Source organism: Hipposideros armiger, unplaced genomic scaffold (genome assembly GCF_001890085.2).
Source record: "Hipposideros armiger isolate ML-2016 unplaced genomic scaffold, ASM189008v1 scaffold_170, whole genome shotgun sequence".
NCBI classification, from domain to species: domain Eukaryota; kingdom Metazoa; phylum Chordata; class Mammalia; order Chiroptera; family Hipposideridae; genus Hipposideros; species Hipposideros armiger.
Window position 1 is genome coordinate 177,153 of NW_017731520.1, and position 15,145 is coordinate 192,297.

A 15,145-nucleotide genomic window follows, 5' to 3' on the forward strand; every position below is an offset into this window, starting at 1 on the left:
AATGAAGATTTATCTTATTTTTACCAACACACTTTCCTTTTCCCACTACTTCCAGTACATTTTTATCACTCTTTACATCTCTCAATTGGGAAACTTTGTAACTTAAATAATTTATGTATAAACAGTCCCTTTATATTTTTTTCAATTTAGACATTATTTTTTGATTCTCTACTTTGGTGTATGAAGATAGTAATACCCATCTCTATCGCTCTCATTGCTAAAACAACTAAATTTAACCAATTTACTTTTACATTTTCAATATGTCTTGTACCTATAATTACTTTTATGCTTAATTTTTAGGGTCATTCAAATAGCTGAAACTCAACAAATATGTTTGCCTTATTATATGTTTGGCCATTTGTTATATTATTATGTTTCACTATTTAATATTTCATAGCCAAGTATTGCGATTCATTTCCTTCAACATATTTTTTCTCTTTTTTTTCATTGTCCTGGGGTTCTAATTGCCGTCTGTTGTTGCATTTTCTCATTGTTTTTGGAATACTTTGGGACCTTCTTTTATCCTTCTCTTTATTCCATGAGAAATCTCTTTGAAAACTTGAGTTGGATAACGTTGCAAAGAAGGAGAACAGTTATGGGGCAGCTGCCCTGTACAAGCTGAAATATTAAGGAAGTTTAAATGACAGTAGTGGCAGGAGGGTCAGCTGAAATCCATCATTATTATGAGGAAAACACCTGGAATCTCACGCAATCTGTATAGCATGTCAGTAGCATCATTTTGCATAAAAAAATATTGTATAATATCATCATGTTTTCCATCATGCACGTCCCAAGATTAGACATCATAGAGCCACTTTAGTTCCTAGTAATTTCACAGCTGACAAATATGGTAAACACATAGACACACACACACTCACACACACACACACACACACACACACTCACACACACACACACATTCAATAACTATCAGAATAGTAGCATGTCACAATTTTATTGTATTTTTAATAGCTGCCCTAATGTTTTTATTAGTTTTTAGAATTAAGTCACAGGGATACAAAAAAAATCCCTGAATTATAATGAAGTAAGCGCTTATTATCACATGCATCCTTAATAGACAATAATTAATTGGAGCGTGTATGTGTTGGGGGTGTGTAGTGGTTAGTATTTGTACAGGATGACCTTGACCTGTTTTGTGAGGCCTCTAAAGCAATTACGGTAGAAAGTGAGATGGAGAACAATGGCGAAAAGGAGATAGAACGACTTGAATTAGTCCAAATCACCGATGTTGCTCAGCAGCATTAGATGACAGTTAACTTTTAATGAGGGAAGACACGGGGTAATTAAATCTTGACATACAATTATGAAAGAACATATCAGGTAACAATCTTGCTATGCAACACAAAAGAAGAGAAGGCATTTTCTGAAAACTTGCCCGATGCTCTGTCATCTGAAACTATTCTTTATGAGTGCAGGGTGAAGGTCAGGAAGGTATCTCAACTCCATCAATCCTGTGGACAGTTACAAATGACCTTTCGCTTTCCATAAGACATTCAATATTCTGAATTGGAGGGATACATTTTTCTGTGTTTAGAAAATGGCAAAATTGAAACCTTTCCTATTGCAGGAGGTGCATCACGTTGACTCTCTTGGGTCGCCTGATCGTCCCCAAGGCTTGGGCAAGCTATGATCTCATTTGCATGAACTACCTAATCTACAGATAAACGTCAGTTTGATAGTGTGTCTCAGAAACTGTTCTACTTGCTCTATAAGTTTTGCTCAGGTTTTTGTTTTTTAAAAACAACAACATCGGCCTGCGAGGGAATGATAATACCTCCTTTAAAATGCCTGAGTAATTTTTAACTTCCGAGAAAAAAGTAGGCCATGAGTTTTTCATTTATGCTAGAAAACATAATAAGGGGGATGGAAGCAAGATCTTAATTCTTGAATTGTTCTCCTACCTGATATTCTTAAAAATGGTGATTTTTCAGCAACAATGAAACTACATTAAGAAAGGTTCAGTTCAGAACTAAGACTTTTGCTCTAACAAATTCAGATTTTTCCAATCTTTACTTTTCCTTAGTTTTCCATATAAAAGGTCACAGTAATCAAGCTGTCATCAACTTATGAAATATAGAACAGTACAGCCACTGGCTAAAATTCATTTATAGGTACCTTAAGATAACACAAGACTTATACTATGCTTATGAATAAGTGCATTGTGACATGTAGTTACAAAGCTATACGCATTAAAAATGCGTGCGACACCAGTTCAAAGAGTAAGGCATTTTAATTTTCCCTTGCTTCCTTATTCCTTTAATATAAAAGTATTGGGTCTCTTGCAGGTTCGAGATTGCTCTAGGCACTGGGGATACAGCCAGGGGACAACAGAGATACCACCCCTCTCCTTGTGGAAGTCCCACAGTGGAGGGATGAAGACGTGTATAGGCAAATACATAAACAGTGTTATTCCAAACACTGCTAAACCCTTTGGAGAAAATAAAACAGGGTACTGGATAAATAATGTGAAACTGGAGCAGAGGACCCCACTGTACACACCATGGCAGGGAAACTTGGATAAACTGTGTACTGTTGCCTACAAGGCTACTTACTAGAGTTGACAAACATACTCGTATGTCATCTAGTGAGTATTTGACTGAGGTTTTGGTCACTGATTGCATTCTTCCCAAAGCCCTTTTTCCAACTGAACCATATACTAATTTTTACTTTTTCACAGTAGTTATTCCAAAAGGAAAAGGCAGCTTTCGCTCATTGTCTAATCTTGTAGATTACAGGACATAACTTAAATTCTTACATTGCTTGCAGTACAACTGTAAAGAATTTAGTATGTTTTGTGTGATAACTTTCTAAGTTTAATTTTAGAAGTTAGTGTAACAGATGAGTGTTTTCATTTTCTAAACGTTGTCTTTATGTTTTCAGGTAAATGATAGGATTTATAAGAAAATTATTAGAAAATTATTCAAAATTCCATCAGATATTATAGAAAAGAGCATGCACAGCTCTAAAATGTTCTTTTGTTTTTTGAAGAGTACATGATAATTATACCCTCTTCTCTCAGATTTCTATGTGATATTAAAGGTTTACTTTTGATGGACAGAGAATAATTTTTGTTGCAGACAATTACAGACAACCCCAAAATAGAAGGCAAACCAAATAAAATAAATAACTGATGATTGTTGATATTCTTAAAAAGTTAAAAATAGTTTTGAAATTTAATTCAAGGAAAATAAGCTTACTCCATGATAAATTGTGATGCATTCTACTCAGAGTATATAGTTAGCTTCATGTTAGCTGAGCCAAAGATTTTATGCAACACAGTGACTTGTCTCACCTCAGAGAAAACACTTCAGGTTTCAATAGCAAATGAAATCTAGTTCAGAAAAATAATAAACTTTAGGATTAAAACTTAGCTGTAGCAAGATCTTCTATTTTCAACAGGAAAAAGTATGTTACCCTTTGTTCTTCAGATTGACTTCCAACCTACAAATAATGGTTTGGATTTTTGCACTGTGTAGGTTGCCATACAAAATATTCTATTGTCAAATCAGACTCAGGTGAATCAGAGATCTTAGCCAATATCAAGTTTAGTGGTTCCCAGAGGGTAAGGGGGGAGGGGGTGGTAGATGAGGGTAAACGGGGTCAAATATATGGTGATGGAAGGAGAACTGACTCTGGGAGGTAAGCACACAATGTGATATATAGATGATGTATTACAGAATTGTACACTTGAAACCTATGTAACTTTACTAACCACTGTCACCCCAACAAACTTTAATTAAGAAAAAAACCCAACTTTCCTAATAAGTTCAAGGATACAACTTATAAGGCACAAGCAAAACAAAAAATAGACTGGGGTCCCGGGTTCTACCCTACACACAGACACAGGAAGGACCCTTTTGGCCATGAACTGTCTCCATTTTGGACTTAGTTACACGGCTTACGTCCCATTCTCCAGGGAGCCATGCAGATTCACGCCACATGAATGTGCGGGTTCCAGGTTTGCCATCCTAGCCGAGCAGACTTGTCCTGGCATATTCACACATAAAGAAAATCCTATCAGCAAGTACCAACTTTTCCTAACAGCAGGTCTATAATGGGCCTGTTTAGAAGACTTGACTGTGTCAAATTCTTTCTATGCCTGAGACATCACCTTTCCACCCTCTTCAGTCAGGAAGTACGTATAAAAGAGCGTGTCTGCTTAACCATTTGCGCCCCATAAGCAAACGGCTACAGCCATTTGTAATTCTTTATTTCTGGCTCCTACGCATTGGTAGAGGAGCCGCTCTTAGCCTGGGATAATGAGGGGTATTTCCACCAGCAAGCATCTACAAGAGGGTACAGAAACTTGTTTCTTTCTCCCACTTCCTCTTGCTCATCAAGAGGAAACCCGAGCTCCATCTCCAAACAATAAGGATCATTGCAACAAAATCATTGCTCTAACTCATAGAAACTGGAGTTTCATTACTGCTCCTGTCTATCCAGCTTGAAATCTATGACAAGTGACTTGAAGGAAACAATTTCGTCCAGGTACCTTTCTGTGTAGATGAAGAAAACCTGAGAGAGTGTGTGTTGGTTAAGGGTTCAACTCTGAAGCCACAGTGCCTAGATTAGCATCTGGCTTTGCTCCTTAAACTACGTGACGTTGGAAGAGTTACTCAGTCTCTACTTGGTTCACTCCTACATCTATAAAGTGAGAATTAGCATTAGACTTGATTCCTAACACCAGTAAAAGAATTAAGAAGCAGCTGTTCACAGAGCATCACCACCTTAACATTCATTGCAGGCTTCCAAACTGCGATGGTGCTCCAAGACTTGCTTTATTCAGTTTTTCTATTTTAACAAAGAATTATCAAGATGTGATCACAGTCAGGAACCTTATTCTCTGATCACTTGCATGCTATTGTTTACATTTCATAAATGTGTTTTTTATGTTTTTATTGTGCTAGAGTTCTCATTGACAATAATGGATTAAAGAATCTAATGCCACAAGTTGAAACATAATATTAATTATGAAAATATGAATATAAACATTAAAAGTATAGTATTATAAGTGTTAGTAAGAACAGGCATCAGGAATGCTATGGATTTTGAATTTTTGTAAAGATTTTGCAATGAACACAGACTGTCATTATTTTCCACAAGTAGCTGAAAGAGAACAAAGTATAAGCACGAAATATGAAATTGGCATCAAAATACTAGATTCTATCACAGTAATAATCTGTGTGCCCCCAGTGTCCAGTATGTTTTGGTCATAAAATGTTAATTACTTGTCTTAGTATCTTCAAAGTACACTGTCTAGCAATCTGATTGAGACACCCCAGAATACTTAAAAAAAAATGCTTTCCTATATTAAATGAATGTTGTCCAAAAAGGTAAAGAAAAGACCAAAACTATAGCTGCATGAAAGTCGCATTCCTGAAACAAAAAAGGCAGATGCAATATTTCTGAGAAGTTCATGAAGCTACTGCAGTGTGAATGACAAACATGCCCAGAAACAAGGTGTGTATTGCACGTTGGCCAAACTCTTTCACCAAGTTCATGGTTGCACAGTGCATAGCACCAGTGGCATTTGCAGCAGAAGTGGAGCAGGCTGTAGAGCAGATGGGGTGGCTGATGTCTCTCTTTACAGGCAGATGACTCAGCCATGCTGAGTATGAACCTCTCTTAGCAATGTGCCAAACTGTATGGGGGAAAAATAGTAATGTGAGAGAATGATTTATTTTGCTCTTTTATAACTGAGAAGTCATAGCCTAAGGGGAGTTTGTTATTTTCTGTGTTTTGGTGAAGGTATGGATAACCATTAATACTCGCATTTTATTTTTAGAGTCAGAATGCTGACTGGGACAGGTACTTGGGATCCAGTCTCATGGGGCATCAATCACTCAAAAGGAGTCTGCCCTAAATGAATGCTCCACATTGTCCTCCCAAAAGAATATTTGGAAGGCACCAATAGAGCTTTTTTAGTGTGGTTTGAATGCTAAAAGAAATAGTAAGTCTAGTGTATTAGAAATGGATTAAATTCCAGTCATAGCTAACAAGAGTACATTTTCAGCGTCCAGAGAGTTCAAAGTTTTGCTTTTCCATTTGAAGTATGTGTCTTATGAAAAAGCCTTGTGCTAGTATGTAAAACGGATAAAATACAAACATTTCTTCATGACACTAACATTGTTAGGAAATCCCATTTCTGTGATATTACATCCAAGTGGCCTAACTTAGTAATAAATAGAGCATCTTAAAATGCCTGAATTTATCACTAGGGCCAATATATTATGCTTTTAATGTTGACAATTACATTTGAGCATTTTAAGGAGATAATAGCTTGATTAATGACAGTTTAACTCTCCCAAAAAGTGAATTCAATTTTTTAATCTCTGGAGGAAAAAAATAAACACATATCAATATATTGTATTAGTTGTCAATTGCTGCTAACAAATTACGACACACCTAGTCCCTGAACACATATATCTTGGTTTCTGTGGATCAGGTGTCCAAGCAAAGCTCAGATGGGTTCTCTGCTTAGGGTCCCAGAAGACAGCAATCAAATGTCAGCCAGGCTGTGTTTCTACCTGGAGGCTCGACCAGGGAAGGCTGAACTCATTCAGGTTGTTGGCAAAACTTGTTTCCTTGCAGCTGGGTGATGGAAGTCCTGGTTTTTTTTTTTGCTAGCTGCCAACCAGGCCTGCCCTCAGCTCCGAGGGGTCACCCTCAGGTTCTTGGCCTTCTCCCACATGGGAGCTTACTTCTTCAAGGCTATCGGGAGAGTCTCTCTTTAGATTAATGTAAAGTCAACTTATTGGTGACCTTAATCACATCTGTAAAATCCTTTCACCTTGCTGTATAATATAACCTAAGCATGAGTGTCATAGGCTGTCATCTTCTCAATATTCTATTGGTTTGAAACAAATCACACATTTTTCTAATTTCTTGAGTTGAATGTTATGTTAATTTTTACTGTTTAAAGGGTAAGTATAACATAGACCCAGATGACCTTTTATACTTTTTTGTTAAGAATTTATACTTTTAGAGCAATTTTAGGCTCACAGCAAAACTGAGAGGAAGGTGCAGAGGTTTCTCATATAACCTTCGCTCCCCCAACCCATAACTCTCCCCCATTATCAACATCCATCCCACACCAGAGTGGGACATATGTTACAACTGATAAATGTACTTTGACCCAATATCACCACCAGAAGCAACAGTTTATGTTAGAGTTTACTCCTGGTGTTCTAAATTCAATGGGTTTGGACAAACGCATAATGACACGTGTCCATCATATGGAGTATTTTCACTGCCCTAAACATCCTCTGCGCTCTGCCAATCCGCCTCTCGCTTCTGTCCCCAGCCCCCAACCTGGGTCACCACTGATGTTTTGTACTGTCTCTATAGTTTGGCCTTTGCCAAGATGTCATGCAGTTGAGATAATACGGTACGTAGCCTTTTCTGAGTGACTTCTTTCATTTAGTAACATGCATTGAAGTTTCCTCCATGTCTTTTCATGGCTTGATAGCTCATATCCTTTTATTGCTGGATAATATTCCATTGTCTGGATGTACTATATTTAGGTCTTTGATCCATTTTGAGTTAACTTTTGTGAAGGGTGTAAGGTTTGTGTGTAGATTCATTTTTTCTTTTTTTTTTTGCATGTTTTTCCAGCACCACTTGTCGAGGAGACTATTTTTGCTCCATTGTATTACTTTTGCCCCGCTATCAAAGATCAGTATTCTCTATTTATGGGGGTCTATTTCTGGGATCTCTCTCATGTTCTATTGAACTATTTATCTATTCTTTCACCAATACCACGCTGTCTTGATTACTGTAACTTTCTAGCAAGTCTTGAGGTAGGGTAATGTCAGTCCTCCACCTTTGTTCTTCTCTTTCAATATGATTACTGTGGCGATTCTGGGTCTTTTGCATCTTCATAGAAACTTTGGATTCTGTTTGTTGATGTCTGCAAAATAACTTGCTGGGATTTTGACTGAAATTGCATTGAATGTATAGATCAAATTGGGAAGAACTGACATCTTGACAATATTGAACCTTCTTATCCAAGAACATGGAATAACTCTCATTTATTTATTTCTTTGATTTCTTTCCCCAGAGTTTTGCTGTTTTCCTCATATCGATCTTGTACATACTTTGTTAGATTTATACCTACATATTCCATTTGGGGGGCTACTAATGTAAAAGGTGTTGTGTTTTCAATTTCACATTCTGCTTGTTCATGGCTCATATATAAGAAAGTGACTTTGTTATATTAACTTTGTGTTTTGCAATCCTGTTATAATCACTTATTAGTTCTAGGGTTTTTTTGTTTGTTTGTTTGTTTGTTTTGTGTGTTTTTTGGTCAGTTCTTTCAGATTTTCTACATAAACTGTCATGTCACCTGTGAACAAACAGAGATTAATTTTTCCTCCCCAATTATATACCTTTTATTTATTTTTCTTTTCTTGCTGAATCAGCAGGTACTTCCAGTACAATGCTAAAAAAGAGTGGTAAGAGGGGACATTCTTTCTTTCTACCTTGGCAGAGAACATTATAACCACATATTGTCTTGTCTGGTCATTCAGATCAGGGTTCCCTTTGTCTAAATGGTGCTGGAGTCACACTGACATACTGTATTTACTAGTCTACGCAGATCACAACGTTTCCATTGTCAAAATATTGCCTTGTGCACATTAAAATTGAAAATAACTTTATAAATTAGCTCTTGACATAGTGCCTACTGCAGGGTCCACTCAGTTCTTTTATATAGATTTATATTACAGAGTTTGCATCCATCTTCAATATTGCCTATCATGCATTGGCTCATTAGGACATGCCACATTTTCTAAATTGTGTTATAAGTAATAAAATGTCAAAATCCTTACTCACTGGTCAAGGAAATTTGGAAAATATTGTTATTTTATATCTCCCTTTTGGAAATTCAAAGTTCATATTAGCCTTTAGAAGCTCAGGGAAAGAAACAAAATTCAAATAGTTTTACTTGTTATTTTCCAAATGGAAGTGACCGTGTCACATTAATATTCCATAGGTATATCTATTTCATCTGATTCACATAATCGTCTTATCCAGGTAGCTTAAAATTAATACAAAAGGTACAATACTTTCCCTAAAGTGACAACCAATTTTGTTTTACCTATGTATCAATTTGACAAGTTTCCTCATCCTTAGTATTGTGCCCTATGGATTTTTCATCCTCACAGTTAAGAAAGTGCTTTTTTTAAAACTCAAACTCAAATGTGATCATGTCACTCTCACTCCAAAGATGTCAATAAGTGTCAACCATCTTGAATTGGATGGTGATGGCAAAAACTCTTAGCACGACGTGCATGACCCTTAATGACCTGCGTTATCTTACCTCCTCAGACTTTCTTTCCTTCCTTCCTTCCTTCCTTCCTTCCTTCCTTCCTTCCTTCCTTTCTTTTTGTTTCCCACAGAGTAAGTGGTAATGGTTGGCTTTCGTTTTCATTCCCTTTTCCGTTTCTGAGCAGTGAGGACTTGCTATGGATATCAGGTGTACCTCACTACCTCGCTTCTTTCTTTTGTGCCTTTATACATATTTTCCTGAATTTCTCTAAGTTATTAGTATATTTCAAAGCTCCTGGGCCAGGACTTCTTAAATAAGTTACCTACATTCAGAGTACATATAAGGTACTATTCAAAGCATATTATCTTTTTAAGATGACTCTACTATTACTGACATACTAAAGTCTCTGGATGTGTGTGTAGTTTATATTCATGGTGATGGTGACTGTCCATGAAGGTCTAGCCTAAAATTTCATTACTTTGTTCCTCATGAAATGTATGGAGATGGAGTTGTTGATGTACATAAATCTAGACTCTTTAGTAATAAAAAGTATACTAAGCACTTTTTCATTTATTGGAACAGAATATTTACATGTATGTACAGAATATTTGCAATACATGGAAAACAATGAATTTAAATATTGTCTAATATGTAATTGTAAATACAAAATGGTTTATTTTAGTAGCACCTTTTTTGAATATTATATTTAATTCATACATCATTGAAGAGTCATATCTTATGAAGAAGTATAGAGTGTGGGAATGGAGTCATTGGAATGTAATAGATAAGCATGATATTGGGGGTGGGAGGGCAGTAGATGGGGGAGGGGGGTTGTTTCTGTATGACGGGTGAAAATGATAACTATTGCATTATTCTGTACACCTGAAACTAATAAAAAAAAGTGTAAAGTAAATTCTGGGTGGAAGAAAACTTCTTTTGCAAAATAATCTCTAGCTAGAGCTAATATTACCCACAGTTTTGCATTCTCTTCTTTTCTGCATATTCACCTTTGTATACACAATGCCTGAAAGAACGCCTGCTACACTGTAGAAAAAATATATAGATTGCCTACCCTTTTGAGAACTTTTATTCTCCACCTTCTCAAAGTCATAAGGTTTTTAGTGATATTCAGCCAACTATGTTCCAGTTAAGGCTTCACTGATTTAATTTCTGTTGATTGTGGTTCCTACACTTAAATTATTACATTCAAACGTACTTGGCCTATTTATTATAAAGATGATTTACATTAGAAGTTGTGGGTTGAATTTTTATGAGAACTATGGATGTGATTTTCCCTGTTTCAGGTTTCTTCTTGAGTGAATAATAATACCAGATTTGGTTAGAATAAGAGACATCATTAGTGAGTAAGAGGGAGTTTTCTTTTCTATACTGTTTCACTGTGGTTTTGGTATATGTCAGACAATGTGCTAATTATTTTGTCTGCGTTGCTTCTTTAAATTCATACAAACAGCCATACAAAGAGGAAAATGCCTCTTCGTAGCTATGGAAGATGGTTGGAATTTTTAAATAAATATTATAATATGAGGCTACTAGATAGCAGATTTAGGATTTGAACCCAGGAGGTCTGTTTCCAGAAGTTGTGCCTTAAAGTACTACACTGTTTCCTCACTCGGAGAAGGTACTTCACATTATTTCCCAAAGTAAATAAAGACCCGAGCATAGTGTCTGGCGCAGACGAGGTGCTCAAGTCATTTTTTGGAACAGGATGCTTGATCTAAAGTGGTCTGTTAGAACAGTAGATACCAGAAATACAAACTCATATTTTATAATAGTAAGGATGTAGACATTCTGTACAAAAAATAACTTCAGATATTCTTTTTAACTCCATATAGATGTAGAGACCTACGCATACCCTGGACCACCAGACAGATGAACAAGTGGGTCCCAGGGCAAATGAAGCCTGAAACATCGCTGGAGGCAAATGTGACAAAACTGAGGCTGTCCTTCTTTGAGCGCCCCATGAGATGTCAGGGTCCTTTGGAAATGACAATAATGCCAGGAAAATAGAAGGCAGCAGGAAAGAAGAAGACCAAAGATGAGATGGATTGACCCCAGAAAGACGCCATAGGCCCGAGTCTACAGGAGCTGAGCAGGGCTGTGAGGACAGGACATTGTGTATGTCACTTACTCATAGGGTCGCCAGGAGTCGGAACAACTCAACTACATGTAATGCACAGAGATTTATAAGATTACATAATTGACAGAAAAATGATATGCACTAATTATCATAAAACTTTTGAGTCCAATGCCACCTAGCTGGACTATGCAAGACATTCAAGTTTTAATATTCAAAATGAATTTCAAAAACTATATACCACCATTGTATGGCAAAAGTGGTACAGAGCTTTTATCTTATAAAAGGTTTTTGAAGTCATTTTTAATATTAAAATATTAGCTATTGCATATTTTACATAATCTAGTCAAAATATATAGGATTCAAATTTTACACATCCTCCCCAAAATGTGAATTAAACATTGACATCATTTAGAGAAAACAAAGTTTTAAAGGTAATGTAAACCTTGTTATGCGCATTTCTAATTACTCTATTTAACAAATTCAATATGCATATTTATTCCATAGCAACCTTAAATTGCCCACTTTTCCTGTCCCAAAATTGTCCCTACTTTTCAATATAGTCTTCATTTTATATTCTATTTATATCAGTGATAGCATTTTCCCCAAAAATATGTGAATCTCTTACATTTTCTGTTTCACCCTCTTTCCATGGGCCTACTTCAAATTAAATGATCATAATTAAAGGTTTCATTTTTAATGTTTTTATGCCCTATTTAAAATTTAGACGCTTGAACTAACATAAAAAAATTCACTCCCTTTCCCTCCCCATAATTCATTCCAGGAGCTGAGATACCAATCTCCTTAAGCCACCATAGCCCCTTCCAGTATATTATTCATAAACTTTACTTCTTGAATATATAAATATTTATATATTTATAAAATCAATACATCTTTTTTGAGATCTGCAGAATTGCTCCAATCTGTACGTATTTTAAATATTGGTCCTGGTAACATCATATATCCTTTCAGATTACACAATTCTTCTACATGAGGGACTAAAGACACTCAATTTATCAATAACGGGGGGAGATTAGACTTTGCTACTAAAATGTATAAATAGCAACAAATCCATGAAAGACCATTTTCCTTACACATCATCAACAACTGCTGTAGTTCAATTACTCTTAGAAGGCATTGATACAAGTAATTTTTAAAAATGGAATTTAAAGCAAGTAACCCCTACCCCTCACTACCTGTTTTATACAATTTTTTTCTTGATTTAAATTTTCCTTGATTTGTCCTCATCAGGAGAGTTTACATGTTTATTTTTTAAAGTTATGAAAAAAATGTAAGTTTTATCCGTCTTAGGTCATCAGTTTCATCAAAAAGTAGCCCAAGAGGCGATAATTACACATATCTCTACAGAGAACTATTTGTACTAGGAACACAAGTATTTAAATCATGGTAAAAACCATGTGGACACATAAAATAAGAAGTAAAGTACTGATAGATGGTACGACATGTATGGACCTAATAAAGATTATGCCTAGTGAAAGAAGACAGTGAGGAAGGAACACATATTGTAAGTTTCCACTTATATGAAATGTCCAGAGGAGGCAAAATCGGTGATTGGGTGCCCAGTGCTGAGGGTACGGATGGGAAGTGGTTATAAATCAGCACATGGATTCTTTTCAGGGTGGTGTATATAATCTAAAATTAGATTGTGGTTTAGTTCTACAAGTCTATAAATAAACTAAAATTTAATGAGCTGAACATTTAAAACAGATCAATTTATGGTATGTAAGTTATATCTTTAAAAAAAGCATAGGAAACCCTCCTTACCACCCCCCCCCCCAAAAAAAATGCCATATATGAAAGAAGGCATTAGAGGCCCAGCAACTGTGGAAGAAGATCTAGAAGAACACTGAGAAGATTCGTACTTGAATCGCATTTTCTCTAACCATAAATTTTCTCCTTGATTCACGCTTGATCATATTCTTAGCCAGAAACGCTGACTCTGAATTATGGGTGAACACCTTGCCACTATTGAGTAGAGACTGAATCTCAAAGGTTTTAAGGCGAAACCCAATATTTAACACAAAAGTTAACTACCTGATGTCTTAGAAAACACAAAAGTATTTTTAACTTATTGCACTTTAACTACTGATGAAAAAAGTTTTAAAACCTTTCATTGTCCCCAGTATCAGTATTATAGTTTTGTTTTCTTATCTGTTGCCTAAAGAGTATAAAGGTAAATCGATGTGCCGATAGCGTGTGATCTCGTACAAGAATTGCGTTCTATTAATACTATTTAGTTGGTGGAAATTCATAGCCCCAGTTTTCCCAGGGTGGTAAGTTAGTATCAGCTTAGTGAACTGATGCGTAGATGGTGGAATGGACTAGTGAGTGACTAATGCAGCATACGGAGTTGTGAAGGTAGCTGAAATAAGGCTTTTGAAACACCTTTAATTTCTCAAACCAGGTGTCCCATGCATCGGGATTACTGGATCTGATTGTACAGTAATTCAACTCCAGAGTGAGAAAATTGCTCACCAAAATGGGGTGAATTATCTCTTCTTGAAATACGAAGGATCGAGGGCACTAATGTACTGGAAGTGATTATTTACCGAACGTCATTCTGACCCTTTGAAGTTAATCCAATTCACATGGCTAGAATGTGTATATCTAGTGACTATTTACGTTGGCTAATACCATCTTTTCATGTTAAATTTATATTTAAAATATTTGTGCTAGTGGATTTGTGTAGCTGCTGTTTTACAATGACTGGATATATGCATAGTAAAAAAAATGAAAAATGTTAATAATTAGGGAGGCTTTTTCTCTTAATACTCTTTAAATGAAATTTTACAGAAGACTTTAAAAGTTAACAGTTGCTACACTGGCAGCAAGAAAAGAAATAAAAGAGCATAACAAACGAAAACAGATCTTCCATAGAAAATATCTGGTTACTTGTTCCTCTATAAAATTTGCTAGTTGGGAGTGTCGATTGTGTTAATGGAAGGAGCGATTTTAAGCTGTAATCAGGATTAAGCCTCCATAAGACTCTTCATTTTTCTTTTCCATTTGATGACAATTTTCTGTAATTAATATCAGTCCTTTTTTACATCAACCAACTGCCCTGATATTACAAGTAGAACATTGTGCTCTAGCTCTAGGTAAGGAGTAAATTAAGAACAGATGAATTCTTAATAACGGTCTTCTCTCACAAAATGTTCATGATTATAAAACAATATAAGTAAATAATTAAAGAGGATGTGGAAACACAGAGGAGAAAACTCATGTAACAATGTTTGGTCATCTTTCTGAAATTCCAGTAAGTTCATTTGAGTCTATGCATTTCTTTACATGAACATGCCAAGGGATCCAAAAAAATGCATTTGCAATATATAAGAATCAAGTACATGTTCATTTTCCAATGAATATATGTCTACTTTAATATCGGAAACACAATTTTTAAAAGGACATTCAAAATCAACCAAATATTAAAAAATTTTAAGTGAGGTGATTACTCATGAACATGAAATATTTTCTCCAATTTGTGCAATGCAATAAACTAGACAAAGAGTACATAGGAAATTTTGAATTTTTTTGTTTTTGTTGCCGTAGGAAACAAATGAATGAAAACGTATATATCAAAATATTGCCAGTGGTCTTGTTCCATCAGAAGATAAGAAATAAAATGTATATTCAGTTATACTGATTTCTTTTCCTTTCATTCATTCATAGCTTCTATGTTATTTCTGTATAATACACATGTTTTTGTTGTATTTAAAATAAATAAATGTGTTCAAAATAAG